Here is a 24008-nt window from a genome sequence, read left to right as displayed (position 1 = left end):
GGGTAGAGACAGAAAGAAGCTGAGAAGGGCAAAGGAGAGAGACACCTGTAGCCTTGTGCCACCACTTTGAAGCTTTCCCCGTGCGGGTGGGGACCAGGGACTTGAATCTGGGTCCCTGTGCACTGTGATGTGAGCATTTAACCAGGTGCCTCAACACCTAGGCCCCTGATTTTGCTGACCTACTAGGTGCTTCTTATTCATTTCTTCCAAATTGAATAGAAACCAAAATGGTAGCCGGTGTGGCCTTGGGGCTCAGCCATCCAGTCTCTGGAACCACTTTCAGGACTTTTCAGTAGGAATAGAAATGTTTTTCTTGTAATTGAGTGTCTGAAGCAATGACTGGACATTTTCCATGACCCCCTTGAGAATCTGATCAAAGTCACAATTCTTTCCCTCTCAAAAAACACAGGTTTGAAGCATCCATTCTTACTATTTGCTGTGGTATTTTTGTTTTGTAGTCTTTGGAAACACTGAGTTGGTGAATCACCCCTCTAGGGAAACCATCACCCTGAGGTAAATGCTGAGTCAGGTTCCTCCGAGTCTTGCCACTAACCTTTTCAATACACAGTTGTGTGGTGTGTGTGTGTGTGTGTGTGTGTGTGTGTGTGCGGCATTAACCTGATACAGACCTCAAGGAAAATTGCATCATAATTCATGCCTAATGAACTTATCTAATACACATTCCCCCCCTTTCTTTCCTTCTTTCTTTTTTCTCCTTCTTCATCTTCCAGAGTTATTGCTGGGGTTCGGTGCCAGGTGCCAGCGCTAGGAATCTGTTGCTTCTGGAGGCCATTTTTTTCCATTTCATTGTATAGGACAGAGAGGAATTGAAGGAGGAGATAAAGAGGGAGAAAGAAAGCCTGTAGATCTGTTTCACCATTTGTGAAGCGACCCCCACCCCTTCAGGTGACGAGCCCGGGACTTGAACCCAGAGCCTAGTGTGGGTCCTTGCCCTTCATACTATGGGCACTTAACCATATATATATATATATTTTTTTTTTTCCTGTAAAGCACATCACAGCTTTCTTACACTTAAGAACACTAAACACCACATCTGCCTTATGCAAAAACTATTTTAAAGTTGTTTTTTTTTTTATTTTTTAAATTTTGATAGCAGAAGGTGGGGTGGAGGCCAGGGAGAGTGAAAGAAACTACAACACCAGCTCTTCCCTTCCTTCAGTGTAGTGGGGCCGGGCTCCAACCTGGATCACACACATATCAAAGCAGAGCATTATCCAAGTAAGATGTTTTGCCAACTCAAAGATATATACACATTTATGAGAAAGAGAGAGAGGGACATGAGGGAACAGCTCGGCTTTGGCATATATGGTACCAGAATGAACCTGGGGCCTCAGGTTTTTTAAAAATATATATTTATTTATTTATTCCCTTTTGTTGCCCTTGTTGTTTTATTGTTGTAGTTATTATTGCTGTTACTGATGTGGTCATTGTTGGATAGGACAGAGAGAAATGGAGTGAGGAGGTGAAGACAGAGAGGGGGAGAGAAAGATAGACACCTGCAGACCTGCTTCACCACCTGTGAAGCGACTCCCCTGCAGGTGGAGAGCCGGGGGATCGAACCAGGATCCTGATACCAGTCCTTGTGCTTTGCACTATGTGCCCTTAACCTGCTGCGCCACCACTGCCCAACTCCCTGGAATCCTGTTTTGATACCATCACTGAAAGAGAAGCGAATCTGGAAAACACCAGAGGAAGCCAGGCATTGTTTCTCTTATCTGAGAGAGAAGAGGGAAAAAGGAAAGACACTCAGAAACAGTAATAGGTGTAAGTGTGACTTAGAAAGGAAGTGAAGGCAGAACCATTGAAAAACTGGGAAAAAAATATATATATATACACATTTATAATATATATGCATATATATATATATAGGCATAGAATCAACCCAAATCAGTGGCCTTGGAAGAACTATTGCAGTTTCCAGTGGAGGGTGGTGCACAGAACACCAGTGGTGGGAACTGTGTGGAATTATATCCCTATTATCTTATAATTTTGCAAATCAATATTAGATCACTAAGAAAAAAATTTTAATCTATGGAAGTCAATTATATATGAGAACTTAAAACGAGTTATTTTTTTCTTTTACAATACAAAGAAAACTGCTTTAAACAGAAACAAGTAAAGTGTCTTTCTGTGAGGGTATGGGTATTTCCACTCATTTCTTCCCTGATATCTTATACCTTTGGGCATTTCTCAATACCTAGAAATGCAGAACTTTGACACTGGGAAAAAAGGATATATTTTTCCTAAAAATATTGTTTCACGACAGCAATTCAAACAATAGTAATATCAACAACAATGACGATAACAAGGGCAAAAGGGGAAAAATAGCCTCCAGGAGCAGTGGCTTCATGGTGCAGGCACCCAGCCCCAGTGATATATACATATATGCATTTTACATGTATTATTATTGGTCATAGCAATAGAATGCTTCTCTTTATTAAACGATTTTTTTATTACTATGTGACTAACACAAATGAAGAAAGGATAGCAAGAAAAATAAAATAAAACAAGAACAGTGGGAGTCGGGCGGTAGTGTAGTGGGTTAAGCGCATGTGGCGCAAAGCGCAAGGACCGCATACGAATTCTGGTTTGAGCTCTCGGCTCCCCACCTGCAGGGGAGTCGCTTCACAGGCGGTGAAGCAGGTCTGCAGGTGTCTATCTCTCTCTCCCCCTCTCTGTCTTCCCCTCCTCTCTCCATTTCTCTCTGTCCTATCGAATAATGATGACATCAATAACAGTAACTACAACAACAATAAAACAACAAGGGCAACAAAAGGGAATAAATAAATAAATAAAAATTTAAAAAATGAGAGCAACAAAAGGGAAAATAAATAAATATAAAAAATAATGATGAACAAGATTGTAAGATAATAAGGGTATAATTCCATACAGTTCCCAACACCAGAGTTCTGTGTTCCATCCCCTCCATTGGAAGCTTCCTGTTCTCTCTGGGAGTGTGGACCAAAGATCTTTCCCACTGGAAACTGCAGTAGTTCTCCCAAGGTCACAGATATAGGTTGACTCTTATTTCTATAACTACCTACACACACACACACACACACACATTGCATGATCCTACCTTCTCTTCCTCCCCACCCCCCTTATTAGGGGATTAATAGTTTACAGTCAGTAGTAGAAATACAGTAGTTGGTCCATGTGTAGCATTTCTCAGTTTTCCTCATAACGCTCTAACCCCCCACCCAGGTCCTCCTCCACCATCCTGCTCCAGGACCTGAACCTTGCCCCCATCCCAGAGCCTTTTACTTTGGTGCAATACACCAACTCCAGTCCAAATGTTTTGTGTTTTCCCTTCTGTTCTTATTTTTCAACTTCTGTCTATGAGTGGGATCATCTGACAATGGGAAGATTTTTAAAAACATTTTTTAGCAAAAGATCATAAAATGGAAAGCATTTATTAAGCCCCTGTGCTGTGCTCACTCTTTGCATCACTTTTGTTTTTTTATGAACTTCAAAATGTAGATATTTGCGCAGATTTAAAACAAAAACGACATCAAGGTGCAAAGTCATTTGGCAAGTGGAGAAACAAAGGTTGCTGGAACCTTATTGCTTTCAGACCACAGCACTGATACTCTAAGTCAGGGGACTAAGAGCCTTTTTCTCTGCCTAGGGTCATTTGATATTTATAGCATCACTCTCAGGCCATACAGAAATAGCAATTTAAATTTTCTCACTTAAGTTTTTCTTTTCCTTTTTCTTTATTTTTTTATTATCTTTATTTATTGGATAGAGACAACTGACAATTGAGAGGGAAAGGATATAAAGAGGAGGAGAGACGGAGAGATGGAGAGACACCTACAGCCCTGCTTCACCACTCTCAAACATTTCCCCCTGCAGGTGGGGACCTGGGGGGGGGGCTCAAACCCAGGTTTTTGAGCCCTGTAATGTGTGCACTCAACCAGGAATGCCACCACCCAGCCTCCAGCACTTAAGTTTTCTATGAAAAAAGCTCTTAGATTTATTAAATTTTGAGTTGCACCTGTCTGAATGATATCATGTGCCACAGATTACCGTGAGGTCAGATACTCCCCACCCCCCTCCACGTATAAAATGACAGGAATGTGAATGGAAAGACTGGACAGAAGTGAGAATCATGACGGAACAAGATAAGAGGATTAGCAACTTACTTACTGACTATTAGAAAGAAAGCAAGGAGAGGTAAGAACCACAACAGAAGAAACATCTGGAATGTCAGCCACCAAACTGTTACCAGTGGTTCCCTCTGAGGAGTGGGATAGAGTTGAAGGGGACATGGTTTTACTTACTGATTTACAAATGTCTGCATTTGGAAGCAATAAACATGCCTTTCTTTATTTTATCAGTTTGTATTTTTAAAATTTTATTTATTTAACTTTCACATTATGATAGAGACAGAGAACTAGAGACAAACAGGCAGAGGGGAGGAGTGGGTAGCAGCTCACCGCGTTACACAGCGCAAAGCTCAAGGACCGGCATAAGGTTCCCGGTTTGAGCCCCCAGCTCCCAGCTGCAGGGAGGTTGCTTCACAAGCAGTGAAGCAGGTCTGCAGGTGTCTGTCTTCCTCTTCCCCCTCTGTTTTTCCGTCCTCTCTTCATTTCTCTCTGTCTTATCCAACAACAACAGCAGCAGCAACAACAAAAATGAAAAAAAAAAAAAAGCCTTCAGGAGCAGGGGAATATAGGCACTGAGCCTCAGCGATAACCCTGGAGGCAAAAAAAAAAAAAAAGGCAAAGAGAAGGGGAGAGAGAAAGGGAGATACCTGCAGCCCGTGTCACACTTACAGCTTGCACCTTGCAGGTAGGGGTCAGGGGTTTGAACCTGGGTCCTTTTGCATGGTAGCTGGAGCGCTTTATTAGTTGTGCTATGACCTGGCCTTAAACATGTCTTTCTGTATATTTTTTTAAAAAAAGTAATTATGGGGGCTGGGCGGTAGCGCAGCAGGTTAAGCGCACGTGGCAGGAAGCGCAAGGACCAGCGCAAGGACCCGGTTTCAGCCCCCGGCTCCCCACTTGCAGGGGGGTCGCTTCACAGGCGGTGAAGCAGGTCTGCAGGTGTCTGTCTTTCTCTCCCCTTCTCTGTCGTCCTCTCCTCTCTCCATTTCTCTTTGTTCCTATCCAACAACAGTGACATCAATAACAACAATAATAATTACTACAATAAAAGAACAAAGGCAACAAAAGGGGGTAGAAAAGAAAAAAATTTAAAAATAAAAGGAATTCTATGTTTGTTTCCCCTCTGAGGAAGTGAGAGATGCCACTAGCAGAATGCAGTAGATGTCAAGTTTAGACGTGGGGTGAAGGCTGGGTTCAGACATGCTCAGTGAGGTGCTGGTGGAAGGACTGGTTGGCATAAATGATGGCTTTTCAGTTTCAATTCAGGAATTTCAGAATGTTGTGCTTCCAAGCTCTGCGTCTCCATTTTTAGATACAGCCAACCCCAGGGCATCCTGTCTGCTACTGAACTCACTAGGCAGGTGCCTCAAACAGAGAGCACCAGAGGTCGATGGTGAAATTCCAGCCCCAACCTGGTCCCGTGCACGGGACTGCGGCAGGACGTAACATACCGCTACCACCGTGGGCTTATTGTTCTTCTGCATTTGCTTATGGTTTCCAAGAGTGGGGAGGGAAAGGAGTGAGATCCTTCTGGCATCCCTGGCCCCTGGCAAGAGGCTGGCACATGGATCTAGGAAATGAGCTCTGATTTGGAGAGGCCTTGCAGGGGTGCCTGACCTTTCTGTGCCCTGTATGGGCATCACCCCAGATCTGTTTACCTCAAAGCAATGAGGTTGTGAGCCACGGCTAATAAAGACTTATTTGACAACTAGTAGTTTACATAATCACAACCATAACAAAAAACAATTCTAATCAGAAGTCCAGGAAAAACAACAGTCCACTGAAAATTTGAGAGTAGATTCCCGAGGCAGGAATAAGATGCCCCCATAATCATCTTCCTCAAGATGCCTTTTAATAGTAGGTAATGACTAGAAATGAAACCATCAACATAATGTATGCCGTGTCATAAAAAAATAATTGTCAGGCCGGCTGGTCTCCCTGGAGCAAGCCTCCCTCTGCCTTGCTTGGTCGTGGCTAACTGTGGCAAGTTTGCCTTTCTGATCTTCACTTAGCAGACGCCTGTCCTTGGTATGCAGGCTTTCAGAACCGAAGCACAGGAAGTCTATAAAGAAGGGGCCGGGTGGTGGTGCACCTGCTTGAGAGCACATGCTACAATGTGCAAGGACCCAGGTTCGAGTCCACAGTCCCCACCTGCAGGGGGAAAGCTTTGTGTGTGTGGTGAAGCAGGGCTGCAGGTCTCTCTCTTTCTCTCTCTCTCTCTCTCTGTCTTTAAAATATTTTTTATGGGAGTCAGCAGGTAGCGCAGTGGGTTAAGCGCACATGGCGTTAAGCTCAAGGACCAGCGTAAGGATCCCGGTTTGAGCCCCCGGCTCCCCACCTGCAGGGGCGTCGCTTCACAGGCGGTGAAGCAGGTCTGCAGGTGTCTGTCTTTCTCTCCCCCTCTCTGTCTTCCCCTCCTCTCTCCATTTCTCTCTGTCCTATCCAACAACGACGACATCTATAACAACAACAATAATAACTACAACAACCATAAAGAAATTAAAAAATATTTAATTTATTTATTTATTCATTTATTTATTAATGAGAGGGATAACAGGAGAGAGAAAGAACCAGACACCACTCTGGTACATGTGCTGCCAAGGATTGAACTTGGGACCTCGCACTTGAGAGTCCAGCACCTATCCACTCCCGGGCCATGCTCTCTCCCGTCTCTATGTCCCCCTTGCCTCTCAATTTCTGCCTATCTCTATCCAGTAAATAACTAAAGATAATAAAAAGGAAGAAGAAAAAGAACATCTATGAAGCTGTTAGGGCCGGCTTGCTAGCTCCCCTAGCTAGTGCACCTGCGTGGGCAAGTGCGTGGCCTGTGTTCCATGGGCGTGACACAGCACATCTACCTGCCTCTCCATCCCCGGCTCAATCTGTGGAATTTGGGAAAGGTCCCAGTTCTCTTTAGGAAGCAGCAACCTGAGCGGGGCGGCCCTGCCCTGCATTACTCAGAGTCTCAGCGCTGATTCATGCCAGAGACACGGAGACCAGAGGGGAAGCAGGCAATCTCTCTCTGTTACACACCTCTTTGTCATATTGAATCACTTAGAATCATCTGACCGTGTTGGGATGGGGCTACAATGTGGGTTCTTTTGAATTTTATTTATGAAAGTGGGAGACCCGCCCACCCCACACCCCCGCTGAGACCTTGCTGCTGGAGCCTGAGGGGGAAAGTTTGCTTCACTGCAAGACTTCCTCTGTGTCTTCTTGTTTCAGGAAGCCCCTGAGCCTGTTCTTGCCCCTGGGTTGCCCAGTGGCATTCCTTTCATCCCCCAGTGAGGCTCACTCTGGGGTGGTTGGTGGCTTTATCCCTCCCTTGGCAAGCTCTGTGAGTCCAAGGTAGACGAGGGCTAAGGAAGCCCTGGTGTTGATAATCCCTCCCAGCCAGATTGGAGCGCGGCAAATCCCCCTCTCACCTGCCTCATTTCCGTTTCCTCTCTGGCTTCTGCCTGGGCCTGTCCTCCTCTCCCTGGACTCCACAGAGTCCTGTGTGACTTAGTCAGAGCTACAGAATCTTAGAATGAGAGGGTTCCACCCACCCCCTTCTCTCTCTCTCTTTCACTCTCCCTCTCTGCTCCAGGACCTCATTCACTGTTGGCTTTTCTCTGCTGGAAGAGTCTTTGTTCTGCTGAGCTGGCACTAAGAAGGGGAATTCTGTGCATTTCCCCCAAGTTTACTTCCCAGAATTAACCTGCTATGCTTAATGCCAACAGCCTGCAGTGTCCCCAGCTGAGTGACAGACACCCCAGCATCTTCCCAAAGGGTCCCGACTATGACTGCCTCCAGTTGCACTTGAATATGCATGGTTCCAAGAGAAATGTGCTGCCAAGGTAAAATATTCACCAGGTTTCAAGACACAGGCCTATGATGATGAGAGAATACCCAACATCTCATTAATAATTTGTAGATTGATGATGTGTTGAAATGATATTTGGGAGATGTTGAGTTAAATACAATATTAAAATCACTTCACTTTCTTAGTCAATCACTACATAATTTAAAATACACATGTGATGGGGGTCAGGCAGTAGCGCAGTGGGTTAAATGCACATGGCACAAAGCGCAAGGACTGGTATAAGGATCCCGGTTGGAGCCCCTGACTCCCCACCTGCAGGGGGTTCACTTCACAGGCGGTGAAGCAGATCTGCAGGTGTCTGTCTTTCTCTCCCCTTTTCTGTCTCCCCCCCCTCTCCATTTCTCTCTGTCCTATCCAACAACTACTACATCAATAATAACAACAATAATAATAACCATAACAATGACAAAACAACAAGGGCAACAAAAGGGAAAAAAATAGCCTCCAGGAGCAGTGGATTTGTGGTACAGGCACCAAGCCCAGCAATAACCCTGGAGGCCAAAAAAAAAAAAAAAAAAAAAAAGAATCCACATGTGAATCAGTAACCTTGGGAGAACTACTGCAGTTTCTAGTAGAAGAGACGGGGCACCGAACTCTGGCACTGGAAACACTGTGGAATTATACCCCTGTGATCTGAATTTGGGATTTTTTTTGTTTTTAGTTTTGCCTCTAGGGTTATCAGACCTTGGTGCCAGCATTATGAATCCACCCCTCCTGGAGGCTACTTTTCCATCTTATTGAATAGGACAGAGAGAAATTGAGAGAAGAGGGGGAGATAGAGAGGGAGAAAGAAAGATAGACATCTGCACACCCACTTCACCACTTGTGAAGTAACTTCCCTCCCCCTGCAGATGGGCATTTGGGGCTTGAACCTGGAACATTGCCCTGGTCCTTGCACTTTGTACTACGTGTGCTTAACTGGTGCACCACTGCCCAGCCTCCTAATCTGATACATTTTAAATCAATATTAAATCACTAGTTAAAAACAATACACACATGGCACCCCAGTAGATGGTGCAGTGTGTCTACAGCATTGGCCCTGAAAGCATGAGTTCCCTGGTTCAGTCCCTAGCATTACTTTTGCCAGAGTGATGCTCTGGTCCTCTCTCTCTCTCATAAAACTCATGTGTGGCTTGTGACACATTTCTACTGCACAGCATTGGTCTGGGGAAGACACCAGCTTTCATTTCAAAGAGCCTCTGAAATCTCAGAACCACACTTCAGTTTTTTTGAGAGAGTTGTACAATGTGACCTTGTGTGACGAATCCCTCCCATATAGTGCAAAATGGGACCAAGGGATGCAGGGCAGGTGGGAGGGGGAATTTGAAGACCAGTGTTTCCTAGCAACCTTATTCCTTTGTATGTTGGTCTCTGGGGTCTACACTCTTTCAGCCTTTAATTGTTATCGGTGTGTTGGCTTCCCAAGAAGGGTGTTTCTCACTGTCGTGATTATTAGGTCTGGTATTAATAATGGTTACAATAAACACAGGTTGAGCTAGAGTGAGCTCCAAGAGACTGAGATGTACACACACGAACTCGGGGCACTGATGAAGGTGTTTGGAGAACTAGCTCTTCTAGCAGGTTGGAGTCCTGAAAAGGTTAGTGGGGGAGGAATGCAGGGCCAGGCTACGTGTTTTGTTTTTTTTCTTTCTTTCTTTTTTTTTTTTTTTTTAACTCCAGGACAATGTGGTCTTCAACTACCATAAATGTATCTAATCAACTCCTTTCTTTCTTTCCTCCTTTCTTTCTTTCTTTCTTTCTTTCTTTCTTTCTTTCTTTCTTTCTTTCTGTCTTTCTTTTTTCTTTCTCTTTCTTCCTGTCTTTCTTTCCCTTTCTTTCTTTCTTTCTTTCTTTCTTTCTTTCTTTCTTTCTTTCATTTTCCCTCCAGGGTTATTGCTGGGACTTGATGCCTGCATTATGAGTCCACTGCTCCCAGAGGCTATTTTCCCCATTTTTGTTGCTCTTGTTGTTGCTGTTGTTATTGCTGTTGTTGTTGGATAGGGCAGAGAGAAATGGAAAGAGGAGGGGAAGACAGAGATGGGGAGAGAAAGACAGACACCTGCAGACCTGCTTCACCACTTGTGAAGTGACTCCCCTGCAGGTGGGGAGCCAGAGGCTCAAACCGGGATCCTTATACCGGATTCTTGCTCTTTGCACCATGTGTGCTAATGACCGCATCACAATCAATACCTTCCTGTTTTTGTTTCTGTGTATCTTTTGATAACACCTTTCTATGGTTTATCCAAAACAGCTTGGGAAGTGCTATGCCCTCAAAGACAGAAGTGACTGAGGATCCACCCATTTGGCTCATGACTCTGTTCTCTCGAGGGTCAGACAGGAGTTCGGGGTTGAAACTTTCTTCCTAGTGTAGCTTCCCTCTGATCATTCTGTCCTCACCCATCTTCACCTAGTTGCCTTACTGAAGTGAAACCAGGATCCCCCTGTGACTCCCTTTTGCTCAGAGGCTTTCATTGAATCTTTTACTTTACTTTTATTATCAGATATAGACAGAGAGAACTTGAGAGGAGAGTGGGAGATAGAGAGGTAGAGAGACAGAGTGACACCTGCAGCCCTGCTTCACCACTTGTGAAGATTTTCCCTTCCCTGCAGGTGTGGACCAGGGGCTTGAACCTGCTCCTTGTGCACTGTAGTGTGTGTGTGTATGTGTGTGTGTGTGCTTAGCCAGGTGGCCCCACATTGAATCTTTTGTTTGATGATAAGAACCCAGAGCAGTAAGATCCAAGGTCCTCAAGTACATTGGCCCTCATGTCCCTTCTCTGACTTCCTTTCTTACAATCCAACACAGAGTTTAATCAGATGATGGGCCATCCATTCCATGGATTTATGGTGGAAAAATGTGTCTTGCATTCGATGAGACTTTGGAGACACAAACATTCCCCCCACACACACCAAGTTTACTGTCCAGGGAGTAAATGTTGTGAAGGAGAAGCACAAGGCGTTGGAGAAGCACAGGCTAAGTCTCCATAAGCCTTTGTTGTCCACCTTCAGTGGATGTTCTGTAAGAATCCATGTCTTTACCTCCCCATCAGGACACACTGCACAGCTCAGAGCAGGCACTCAGGACATGCTAGACAGAGAGTACTGGTGACCAAGTATCAGAAGTGGCTGTAGTTGTCCAAAGTACAGAGTCAATGGTATCTCTTCTCCTCCTTTTTAAAAAATTTTTTTATTTATAAAAAGGAAACATTGACAAAATCATAGGATAAGAGGGGTACAGCTTCGCACAATTCCCACCACCAGAACTCTGTATCCCATCCCCTCCCCTGATAGCTTTCCTATTCTTTATCCCTCTGGGAGTATGGACCCAAGATCACTGTGGGGTGCAGAAGGTGGAAGGTCTGGCTTCTGTAATTGCTTCCCCGCTGAACATAGGCATTGCCAGGTCAATCCATACTCCCAGCCTGTCTCTCTCTTTCCCTAGTGGGGAAGGGCTCTGGGAAGGCGGAGCTCCAAGGCACATTGCTGGGGTTGTCTGTCCAGGGAAGTCTGGTCACATCCTGCTAGCATCTGAAACCTGGTGACTGAAAAGAGAGTTAACATACAAAGCCATCAAATTCTTGAATAATCATGGATCTAAAGGATGGAATAGTGCAGACGAAGTGTTGGGGGGGGGTCCTCCATTTTGTAGATAGCTAGTAGGCATATTTTAGTTATATTTCTAAGGGCCTGTAGCTATACTAGTGTTTTGTTGTTGTTGTTGGTTTTTTTTTTTTTTTTTTTTTTTTGCCTGAGCCTGAAATCTGATATGCAGGTGGATCCTAATTTTTGTCTGGGGAGATGATGTCATGGCTGGAAGAAGGACCAGAAAGCTGGATCAGGGAAGAGAGTAGCTCCCAAATATGGGAAAGTGGTATAAATGGTGACTATAAAATCCATCGATTTGATATGATCTGGGGCCCATAATTAGCTTAGGAGCCTGTGTGACCTCTGCATCCCTGTAGATCTGAGCTCACATTCTGTGGTCATGAGTAGGAACATTCCAAGCTGCCCCAGTATCGACCCATCTTCTTCAGATGTAGCATAGAGTATGTTGTCCATCCTCCCTTCAGTGGATGGAACATTTTCTACCATTGTTGAACCAAGTTGAGGGCAAGGTCCTATGGGGGCCCACAAAGGGGTCTATTGTGTTGTTCCTGATAGAGATGACCAGTAACAATGGAGAGAGGGGTTTATTCGAGTTCTAGGCCCATCAAGTCTGTTTGGGAATCTCAGGACTCCCTGATTAGGGCCCCAGCTGGTTCTTTTCTCCTTTTACTCCAGAGCACTGCTCAGCTCTGGTTTATGGTAGTACTGGGGATTGAACCTGGGACCCCAGAGCCTCAGGCATGAGAGTCTTGTATATAACCTTTATCCTGTCTCCCCAGCCCCATGAGTTTATTCTCTTTTTAAAAATAATTACTTTATTTATTATTGGATAGAAACAAAGAGACACTGAGAAGGGAGGGGGGATACTGAGAGGAAGAGACACAGAGACACCTGCAGCCCTGATTCACCTCTGCTGGTGGGGACATGGGACTTGAACCTGGGCCCTTGTGCACTGAAATGTGAGCTCTTAACCAGGTGTACTGCCATTTGGCCCCAGAGTCAGTGATATCTCAAGTCTGCTTAGTAGTTCAGGACTCAGAAGTGCCTGGTGAGGCTGGGGAGAAGAATTAGGGGCAGGTATGGTTCCGTAGCCCCCATGTCCACTTGGTCGATTCCATATTATACTCCTCCATGAGGATCATTTCTGGAACCATTCGTTCCACCCCGGTCCCATGGCTGCCAGTTCTTAGCAACATCGCCCCACCAGATATTCGTCGGGATGCGGCATCATCTAAGTTCATTTCCCACGTCTACGCTCGACCGGACCTGCCAATCTACGCGGATATCTTCGCCCACCCTGTCCAACGCTTGACGTCTCGTCACCCAATCTGGTCCCCTGCGCCTACACTGAACTTCTCTGTTCCAGACTCTTGGAAACAGAGCTGGCAGTCAGCTGAGGTAAAGAACAAACACCTCATCACAGACCCCTGCGAGCGTCAACCCGGCTTTGACCTAGCACGTTATGATCGGGCCCTCCTCAATCGCTATCGAACAGGCCATGGCCGGTGCGCCGCTATGTTCCATCGCTGGGGAGCCAGAGACGACCCGAACTGCCCCTGCGGCTACAGACAGACTATGACCCACATAGTCAATGACTGCCACCTCTCCAGATTCAAAGGAGGTCTCGAAACTTTCCATCAGGCTCAACCTGACACTGTTGACTGGCTACGGAAGAAGGGCAAACGCTAGAAGAAGAAGAAGGGGTAGGTGAGCCCATCCATGGAGGTTTTGTGTTGAGTGTTCAACTCAAGTGCTCTTCCTTTCATCAAGGGCACTTTACTGCTCAGAGCCAACTTTTTCAGATAGAAACACACACACACACACACACACACACACACACACACAGATATACCACAACACCAAAGCATGACCATGCAGGTGCACTAACCATGTGCACTATTTTGTCAGCCCCTGTGAATTTTACCCAGTTCCTTACCTCAGTAGAGTACTGTGAGGGTTAACACATTCAAGAAATCTTTTGGACCTGGAGAATGAGTTTGAACCTTCTAACAAGGGAGCCCAGCTACTTTTGGGAAGAAGACTGATGTATCTCTGCCTGGGAGGTCATTCAAATCTTTGACCCAGTGTGCAGCTTCAGGAAGGAACCACACAGAGTAGTGAGGGAGAAATGACCAGTAGAACCAAATAGAATGACCAGTAGAAGTAAGAACCTTCCTCTTAAAGGGACATGGTGATGCCTCCCTCTGCGTGACTCAGACACCACCCACAAGGTGCACTGACACTGTGCACATGACCAGGACTCGCAGTGATGCCTGTCAGAGTCGTGCCATCCCGCCCCTCAGTGTCAGCCCAAAAGCAAGTGAAGCAGGAACCAGTGTGACACCATAATTGTCCAGGGAGACACAGCGTTACGTCACCGAAATCCAGGATGGGAAGTTTCTGTGGAACCAGAATGAATTCCTTGCTGGCTGCCAGTGACCTGTCTTCTGAGTTGGAGTGAAAAGGATTTTAATGAAATCATCCTTTGTGTTTTCTTCTTCATGCAGAACTCACCGAGCCTTGTGGCAGTTTGTAAAGAGAGGTTCTCAGGCTAATTTCAGACCAGGGTCATCTGGGGATTCCTGCACCTAGACCCTAGTTTTCCAATCCAGGTGTGGTGTGAGCCCAAGGAATCTGTTGCTCTTTGCCTGAGTAGCCCAGGGGACTCTTGTGCAGATCTGCTTACATTTGAGAACTGCTATTACGAATGAATGATTAGCCCAGGACTAGCAAGTTCACTTGGATAATGATTTGCCGTGCATATGACCCAAGTTCAAGCTCAGCTTCCCCCACACACTGAAGAAAGTTTGTGAGCTAGTGTCCTCTCTCTCTCTCTCTCTCTCTCTCTCTCTCTCTCTCTCTCTCACCACTGGAGTATGGCGCTATGTTCCATCGCTGGGGAGCCAGAGACGACCCGAACTGCCCCTGCGGCTCCAGACAGACTATGACCCACATAGTCAATGACTGCCGCCTCTCCGGATTCAAAGGAGGTCTCGAAACTTGACATCAGGCTCCACCTGACGCTGTTGACTGGCTACGGAAGCAGGGCCAACGCTAGAAGAAGAAGCCTGGAGTATGTAGAGATAGAGAGAGCAATTGGCCCAGATCCTTACCTCTACTTTCCCTCACTATTGTTTTTGCGTCCTCAATGTCTGCCATCTGCTGCCACCCAGAACTTTCTGGAATTGTTAGATTTGCTTGTTAGTAGTGAATGTCCATTCTACTTGGGGACTCACTTCTGATGTGAACCTGGGGAGGGGACCCATGGCATGTTGGGGGACGTAAAGTCAAGTGCAGCTGGATGCCTGAGTTTAAAAAGAAATTCTGTGTTGGGAACGCTGTTCATGTCTGGTGAATGAAAGGAATTAATTAGTATATGGCTGACATCAGGCTGACTGCTGATGCCAAGAGCATATGACAGATTTACATAAACTCACAAGGAATTGTGGGTATAGGAAGTTACCAAAACTAGTGTCTGGGGAAAGTCACTCTCTTCCCCCCACCTTGCCTGGTTTCTTCTGTCTTCTCCACCGTCTCCCCAATGCTGCTTCCCTGGCTGAACTCTGGTAAACAGTGTTTAAGAGCTGTGGCCCACACCCCGTGGATAGCTGACCTTCCCCTCCTTGTTTATTTTGCTGCCACGGTTCTTATGTACCTAATAAACCTGCTGCATTTTGATAAGACCCAAAAGCATCACAGAAGTTTCGACTTTTTTAATGACTGTGATTCTTCTATTGGGCCAGCATAAAAGCTCACCTGGGTAGTGCACCATGCATGTGGCTTGTCTCTCTCATCTATTAAAAAAAAAAAAAAGAGGGGCCTAGGTGGTGTAGCACATGATAAAGCCGGCGGCTCACATATGCAAGGACCCAGGCTCAGGCCCCCAGTCCCCACCTCCAGCAAGGATGTTTCACAAGCAGTGAGGCAGTGCTGCAGGGTCTCTCTTTTTCTCTCCACTTCCACCTCCCCTTCACTCTTGATTTTTCTGTCTCTACCCAATAATTTTTTAAAATTATTTTAAAAAATAAGTCTTAGTAGCTGAGCAGTGACGCATCTTTTAAAGTACGCACATTACAGTGGCCGAAGACCCATTAAGTTCCCTTTCTCTTCCCTGCGGAAGAGAAGCAGGGATGCAGGTCTCTCTCTTTTTCTCCTCCTCCTCACTCTCTCTCCCCTCTCATTTCCTGCCTATCTCTATCCAGAGTAGATAAATGAATGAATAAAGAAAGAAAGAGAGAAAGAAAGAAAGAAAGTCTTTCTAAAAAGAGAAAAGAGTTGCCCTGGATTGGTGGTGATAAAAATTTGAAGTTTGAAGCTGGGTACATGGAAGTTCATTATCTCTTTTCTTTTGGGTGCCTAGAACTTTCTGGCTTTCTCTTTCTTTCTTTCTTCCTTTCTTTCTTCTTCTCCTCTTCCTCCTCCTCCTCCTCCTTCTTTTTACCAGAGTAGGACTCAGCTCTGGCCTGTGGTGGTATGGGGTAGGGAGATTGAGCCTGGGACTTAGTAGCCTCAGGTATGAAAGTCTCTTTACATAACCATTGTGTTATTTTTTATCCCTTTGAAAATTCTGTAATCAATATTTTTTTTTCCCCAGATAGAGACAAAAAGAGAGAGAGGGGGGAGAGAAAGAAACAACAGCACCAAAACTTCCTTCAGTGTGGTAGACGCTACACTTGAACCTGGGTCACACACATGGCAAAGCAGTGCGCTATCCAAGTGAGCTATTCAACCAGTCCAGTAATCTAAACTTTAAAATGCTCTTTAACTGATGATTTCAGCAGTTATCATGGATTCTTTTGAATCTGTATCCACTGAAAAAGTGAATAAAAAGCTTCTGTCTGCATTTGAAATGTAGGATTCTACTTAGTTTGTAGCACTCAGGCTTATTTTCTAAGGCTGGTGAGTGAAATCATTGTACATAAGTATGCTACAAATCCAGTTTCTTTCTCTGTGGTAAATTTTTTTTTTATAGTACAGGAAGTAAAATGTCATTATATAAAAAGGGAGGATTCTTTGTACACAGTCCAGGCCCTCCAAAGAGATTTCACATATGCAAAACAACCACAGTCTCAGACCGACTTCAGCCCCTGCCAGAATCACTCATGAAACCGGTACTGGCAGAAATGCAGGATTTCCTGAAATAGTCTTACATGCTTCTGAGACCCCTGGAGTTAAAACTAATCACTGTTATATAATCTGAGAGCCTGTCACTGGATGGTAGAAAGCTATGCTCATCAGAAACCAGTCTGTAGGGGCAGCAGAAAGGGGATGGTTGCAAGGTAAACACTTCCATTTATAAAAGAAATGAGTCTGGGGAGTCAGGCAGTAGCGCAGCGGGTTAAGCACACGTGGCTCAAAGCACAAGGACCGGCGTAAGGATCCCGGTTTGAGCCCCCAGCTCCCCACCTGCAGGGGAGTCGCTTCACAGGCGGTGAAGCAGGTCTGCAGGGTCTGTCTTTCTCTCCCCCTCTCTGTCTTCCCTTCCTCTCCATTTATCTCTGTCCTACCCAACAACAACGACATCAGTAACAACAACAATGAAACAAGGGCAACAAAAGGGAATAAATAAATAAATATTTTTAAAAATGAGTCTGGAGGTTGTAATGTACACAGCATAGCAGCCCCAGTTAATTCTGTATCACTTATCTGAAAGTTGCTAAGAGAGTAGATCTTAATCTCCTCACAAGAAGAAAAGTTGTAATTGTGTGTGGTCACAGAGGTTCACATCATTCTGCAACAGAGAGAAGTATCAGATTGTTGTGTTGTGCATTGAAATTAATATCAAATTATGTGCTATAGCTCATTGAAATGAGAGTATTGAAATAGAAACTAGCCTAATAGTACTAGTGTGACTTATCTTTAGAATAACTTGCATGCAAATATGCAAAGTAAAACATGATTACCCAGGATTCTGAAGGAGTGAGTCACTTTTTTTTTTTTTTTTTGCTATCTGAATATTGCTGATACGTTCCAGGAAGTAAAACTTTAATTCACTGGTGCAGGAATTCTTTAAAAATGTTGCGAAGCTCTTCATTGTATTACAGCTGATCGTGGTCTGCAATCACATTATAGACAGTTCTGCTGACCGATGATGAACAGTTACAATCTTTCACCAAGTCAGGGAATCAGTGGGTGGGGCTATCCGGCCCTGAGATCACATGGTCTCTCATGGATTCTTTCTCAAAGTTCTTTGGTCTGGTTAGGTATCTGCTACTTGCTCTAGGTTGGTCACCGGCGTCTTTCCCTCTCACCTGGCATTCTGATTTGTGGTCTCTAGACTGGAAAGGGCGAGCCTGGGGGATGGGGCCGGGTGGTTAAGTGCACACAGTACTAAGCACAAGGTTTGGCTTAGATAACCCGCTCCCCATCTGCAGGGGGTCATGTCACAAGCAGTGAGGTAGGTCTGCAGGTGTCTCTCTTTCTCTCTCTCTCTATCTTCCCCACCTCTTTCAATTTCTCTCTGTCCTATCCAATAAAATGGGAGGAAAAAAGGCCTCTAGGAGCAGTGGATTTATAGTGCCTGCACTGAGCCCCAGCAATAACCCTGGAGGAGTCAAAGAGAGAGAGAGAGATAGAGAGAGAGAGAAAAGAAAAGAAAAGGAAGAAAAAGCCCTTATCCTATCCTTTTAAGAACTAGAGTGAGGGAGTCGGGCTGTAGTGCAGCGGGTTAAGCACAGGTGGCGCAAAGCACAAGGACCGGCATAAGGATCCCGGTTCGAGCCCCTGGCTCCCCACCTGCAGGGGAGTCGCTTCACAGGCGGTGAAGCAGGTCTGCAGATGTCTATCTTTCTCTCCCCCTCTCTGTCTTCCCATCCTCTCTCCATTTCTCTCTGTCCTATCCAACAACGACGACAACAACAATAATAACTACAACAATAAAACAACAAGGGCAACAAAAGGGAATAAATAAATAAAATAAAATATTTTAAAAAAAGAACTGGAGTGAATGTTAAGAGTAAACAGAATCTAAATGACTTTGAATGGGAATAATAAGCCATGGTATAAGTTTTACTCTTAAAAACTTTTTTTTTTCCTCTGGGACAGGTCAACTTTTTTGGATAGAGAGCGGGTAAGAAACCAGAGCATGGAGGCTCCCTTCAAGGCAGTGGGGCCCAGGCTGAAACCGGGTTGCACACCTGGCAAAGTGGTGGGCTATCCAGGAGAGCTGCCGTGTTGAGCCAGCTCTTACCTTTTATGAAATTCTTTCTGGTGGATGCGGACATTTCTGAGCAGATAAGGTCTTAAGATTCAAGTAACTTCAATGGATTTATTATTATTATTGTTATTTTTATTTTGTTTTATTGCTGGGGCTCGGTGCCTACACTACAAATCCACTGCTCCCGGAGGTCTTTTTCCCCCTTTTGTTGCCCTTGTTGTGGTTGTTATTATTATTGATGTCATTGTTGTTGGATAGGACAGAGAGAAATGGAGAGAGGAGGGGAAGGCAGAGAAGGGGAGAGAAAGACAGACACCTGCAGACCTGCTTCACCGCCCGTGAAGGTGGGGAGCCGGGGCCTTGAACTGGGATCCTTATGCCGGTCCTTGCGCTTAGTGCCACGTGCGCTCAACCCTCTGTGCTACTGTTTGACTTTCTCCCCAATTAATTTTTTTTTAATTTTTATATTTATTTTATTTATTTATTCCCTTTTGTTGCCCTTGTTGTTTTATTGTTGTTATTGATGTTGTTGTCGTTGTTGGATAGGACAGAGAGAAATGGAGAGAGGAGGGGAAGACAGAGAGGAGGAGAGAAAGACAGACATCTGCAGACCTGCTTCACCGCCTGTGAAGCGACTCCCCTGCAGGTGGGGAGCCGGGGTTCGAACCGGGATCCTTATGCCGGTCCTTGTGCTTTGCGCCACCTGCGCTTAGTCCACTGCACTACAGCCCGACTCCCCCCCAATTAATTTTTTAAGTACAGTATTGCTGTGTTGGATTTTGAGTCCCCAGTTTTCCTCCTTTCGCCCTTTCTTTCCTTTGTTTTCCCTTTCTTTCTTCCTCTCTTTTATTTTTAAAAAATTTTATTTATTTATTAGTGAGAGATAAGAGGAGAGCACGAAAGAAACCAGACATCACTTGGTATATGTGCTGCCAGAGATTGAACTTGGGACCTTATGCTTGAAAGTTCAACAATGTGCCCACTGTGCCACCACACGGACCACTCCCCTCTCTCTCTCTCTCTCTCTCTCTCTCTCCTTTCTTTCTTTCCTTTCTTCCTTCCATCCATCCATCCTTCCTTCTCTCCTTCCTTCCTTCTTGTTTTTCATATCAGAGTTCTCCATAATGGAGAATAACCACTCTCAAATATATCCACTAGTTGAAGGGAGCAGTTAATATGCACTTTTTCATCCTCATTCCCTTTTCAGCCATCTCTGGGCTGCAACACTTCAGGCCAACTTTTGCAAACAGAGAAACAGAAGGAGAGCGAGAAGCACACCATGTCACTGACGCTTTCTTAGTGTGGTCAGGCCCAGGGTTTGAACCTGGGTTGTCTGCGTGACAAAGCAGACACCCTCTCAGGTGCTAACCCTTGCTAACCCCCAGTAAATTTTTTTTTATTATTTTTAATTTAAGGCTGTGCATGCTTGTTTTTTTTTTTTTTTTTTTTTTTTTGCCTCCAACATAATCACTGGTGCTCGGTGCCTGCACTACAAATCCACTGCTTCTGGAGGCCATGTTTCCCATTTTGTTTCCCTTATTGTTGTACTTGTTGTAGTTGTTATAGCTGTTGATGTTGTTGGAAAGGACAGAGAGAAATGGAGAGAGGAGGGGAAGACAGAGAGGGGGAGAGAAAGAGAGACACCTGCAGACCTGCGATGGCCTGTGAAGTGACGCTCCTGCAGGTAGGGAGCTGGGGACTGGAACCGGGATCTTTATACCTGCCTTTGAGCTTTGCATCATGTGTGCTTAACCCGCTGTGCTACCGCCCAGCTCCCACATGTTTGTGTTTTTAATTGGTCATGAGGTGACTAGGTAGCATATAGATAGACGGTGAGAGACAGAGAAGCATCGTAATGAGAGCCAGACCACCTCAGAGATGAAATGGGAATAAGGAGCCAACTGCAGCAGCATGTGAGCTGGTATTTGTCAAACATTTAGGGAGTGTTAACTCTTATTTTTAAACCAAATGAGCCAGAACTGAAGGCTGGATCTGAGTCAAAACAAGAATAATTATCTCTCCGCGGCCCTTTCTTCCTACTTCAGGTGAAAAGGAAGAAAAGACAAAGGAGGACAATTGAAATGGAGGAGGAAAGAAGCTATAAGCCTCTGTGCTTATTTTTGTCTATTTGTAGAATGACTGGAAAAGTACCTGGAAAATGACAGTGAGGCAAAGACCAAGCAAAGAGGAGAGCTAACACAGACCGGACAGCCTGGGGAGTAGCGGTGAGCTCACTGCCCCTCTGGGTCACTCTCATACTGTCTAGAGGGATGTCCTGAAGAGAAGGAGTCAGAAATGAAAGTAATCGGGGCCAGGCGAGGGTCCAGGACTCCTTGAGGGAGCCATGAGCTTGGCAGACAATTTCTCTAGTTTCATCATCTTACCAAACACATTCCACTACAAGGAAGCGGAGTCTTGACTTTTTATTCAACACCAACTCAGTAAATAAAAGGACAGAGCCTGTGGATGTGACAGAGTTATTGCCACTCCCCAAAGCTACAATTGGGGTGATTTTCAAAGACAGCAAATCTTGGAGCTAAAAATGTAGAAGGGATATTAGTTTAGGTGCTAAGATATTTTTAAGATTCATCCAGGCTTGGAACACTAATTTTAAGCTAGAGCTTTTCAAGAGAGACAAACTATAGTTAAGAAAAGTGAAGAAATAAGGCCATTTTTCTGCTACAGAAGAAAAGTACTCTCTCTGCCACTAGACTAGATTGTCAACGCATGGAAATAAGCCCAAGATGGTTGGTGGTTTTCATTGTAAACATTCCACTCCAAGCAAACACCTTAATTCTTTAAGTAGTTGGATGGGGAGGATGATGCATTTTGAGTCATGCTGCCTAGGTGGAGGAAGTCCCACTGAAAACAGCAGGAGGAGTTAGATGAGACTAAATTAACTCAGATGTCTGTGGCGATGGGTGGGAAGAGGCAGTGATTCATGGTCAGGGCAAAGATAAGCTGGTTCTTGTCCTTGTAAACTCTGAGTCCAGAGTCTATTTTCTGAAGTAATTATAAAAGAGGAAACTCATTTTGTAAATAGAAAGTAAAAGGCGTCAGCCTGACCCAGGAGTCATGAAGCGCTTGCCATCCTGATGCAGTGTGTTGTCATGCTCAGAGACTTCCCTGGACCACCTACAGAAATAAGGGGAACTCAGCTCACATGGAGAACAAAAGGAGAATGATGTCAAATTGAAAGGGATGTTTGAACCCTTCTTACATTAAAAAAAATTTTTGTTTATATATATATATTTATATTTTGGATAGAGATAGAAGTTGAAAGGGAAGGGGAAGGTAGAGACAGAGAGAGAGGGAGAAGGAGAGGGAGGTAGAGGGAGAGGGAGAGGCAGAGGCAGAGGGAGAGGGAGAGGGAGAGGGAGAGGGAGAGGGAGAGGGAGAGGGAGAGGGAGAGGGAGAGGGAGAGGGAGAGCCAGAGGCAGAGGGAGAGGGAGAGGGAGAGGGAGAGGCAGAGGGAGAGAGACCTGCAGCACAACTTCACCACTCCTGAGTTTCTTCCCTGCAGGTGGGAATCAGGGCTTTGAGCTCAGATTCTTGTGCTCTACAACGTGTGCGTTCAACTAGGTACACCACAGCCGGCCTCCTTATTACACTTTGTTGTTGCTATTATTGTTTTTCTCTTTTTTTTTTCTATTAGTAACTTAATAATGATTAACAAGATTGTAGGAGAAGAGGGGTACAATTGCATACAATTCCCATCACCAGAGTTCTGTGTCCCATCCCCTCCATTGGAAGCTTCCCTATTCTTTATCCCTCTGGGAGTGTGGACCAGAATTCTTTATGGGATGCAGCAGGTGGGAGCTCTAGCTTCTATAATTGTTTCTCTTTTAGATATGGACATTGGCAGGTCAATCCATACCTCCACCCTTATTACATTTGTTTTTTAAGTTAATTCCTTTACAGAGGTTTTATTATTTTCCCCCATAGGAAAAATAGGAATACAGGTTGTCAAGTTTCCCTTATAGTTCTACTCCTGAAGCTTGGTTTTCAGATCTGAGATTATGATAAAAATTGACATGAGCTATATTTGGGGGGTGGATTTATTTTTAAGCTGAATCTCCTAGACTGGATTTAACTGAGCATCTTGAAGAGGCCTTCTCCTTGCTGTTTGCCAGAGGCCTGTGTGACCACCACTTTTTCTTTACCAAGAAGAGGAAATGCCATGCTTCCTCCTGAACTCCCACCCCCAAATGAAGCTAGCAGTCTGGTCTTGGGGAAATCTAAACTCTAACTTGTAGAGTTTGCCCTCACAATGTTCAATCAATTTGGGGGCATCAATTGCCATTGTCCTAGCATCATGCCCCACCGCACCTGCCCTCAGGAAATCTCGGGGGACCACGACCATCTGTAATGACTTAAAAAGAGCATAGGACTCAAAGTTTGAAGACCTAGGGCATAGTCCCAGCTGTGTGTCTGATGTGTTCATGGCAGGTGGTGCTTCTTATGGCCTATGTGGAAGACGAAGGAGTTGGAGATGACCCCCAGAGCCCATCCTACCTCTGAGACTGCCAGTCGATGAAATACTGTCATCAAGGGTGACAAAGGTCTCACAAGCTGCCATGCTCTCTGGGTCTGTACCAGGAAGAACTTATAACTCAGGACACATCATGCTACTTAAGGTAAGGAATCAGGCCTGCTCATTCCCTTCTTGTCCACCCGTGTCCTGAGAATGGAGGCCACTGATGAGCATGCAGCGCTGGGAGCATATCTCAGGGCAGGCAAACACTTCACGCACAGCCTCGCCAGCCTGCTCTCCTGTGCTCCTAATTCTCCTTCCTTACTGTTGTCTCCTTTCTTTTTGCACAGTCGCATAGAAATGTTGACCTCAACTCAAGCTTGCAGCCCTGTGCATTAAGACAGAGAAAACCTTTGTGTGTCGTGCCATGTTAGAAGCATCAGATTGAAACAGATTTGAAGAGGAAAGAGCCATGGGCTCTTCCTATGTCTCGGAGTATGACTGTTAGTATCCAAAACCTCTGGTGAAGAATTCACTCCACTTTCCAGGCTCCAGTGGGAGAAAAAAGTTCTCTATTTGTCCTACATTCATTGCTCACCAGTTTACATGGGGCATTTAAATAGTGATAAGGGGGCATTTAAATAGTGATTTGGTTTCAAAATTTGACAACATATATACCTACCATAAAATTCAGAAGAGACAGGGTTTAATAAATCTCACTCTATACCCTAACTTTTATCTCTTCCTTATGCAGTTCCATGTTCTCTAGGTTCTTGT

General features: G+C 45.1%; 1 long non-coding RNA gene across 1 annotated transcript in view; it reads left to right on the top strand.

Moving 5' to 3' along the window:
- LOC132538332 (uncharacterized) overlaps nucleotides 1-23425 on the top strand; it is a 32312-nt gene extending 8887 nt beyond the window's left edge. The window contains exons 2-3 of the long non-coding RNA XR_009549729.1: nucleotides 7853-7969; nucleotides 23207-23425. This is a non-coding gene — a long non-coding RNA (uncharacterized LOC132538332). The remainder of the gene's footprint in view (nucleotides 1-7852; nucleotides 7970-23206) is intronic.
- The last annotated feature ends 583 nt before the right edge of the window (nucleotides 23426-24008 follow it).

This window comes from Erinaceus europaeus, chromosome 4 (assembly GCF_950295315.1).
Source record: "Erinaceus europaeus chromosome 4, mEriEur2.1, whole genome shotgun sequence".
Taxonomy (NCBI): domain Eukaryota; kingdom Metazoa; phylum Chordata; class Mammalia; order Eulipotyphla; family Erinaceidae; genus Erinaceus; species Erinaceus europaeus.
This window is presented reverse-complemented; position numbering and strand designations above follow the sequence as displayed.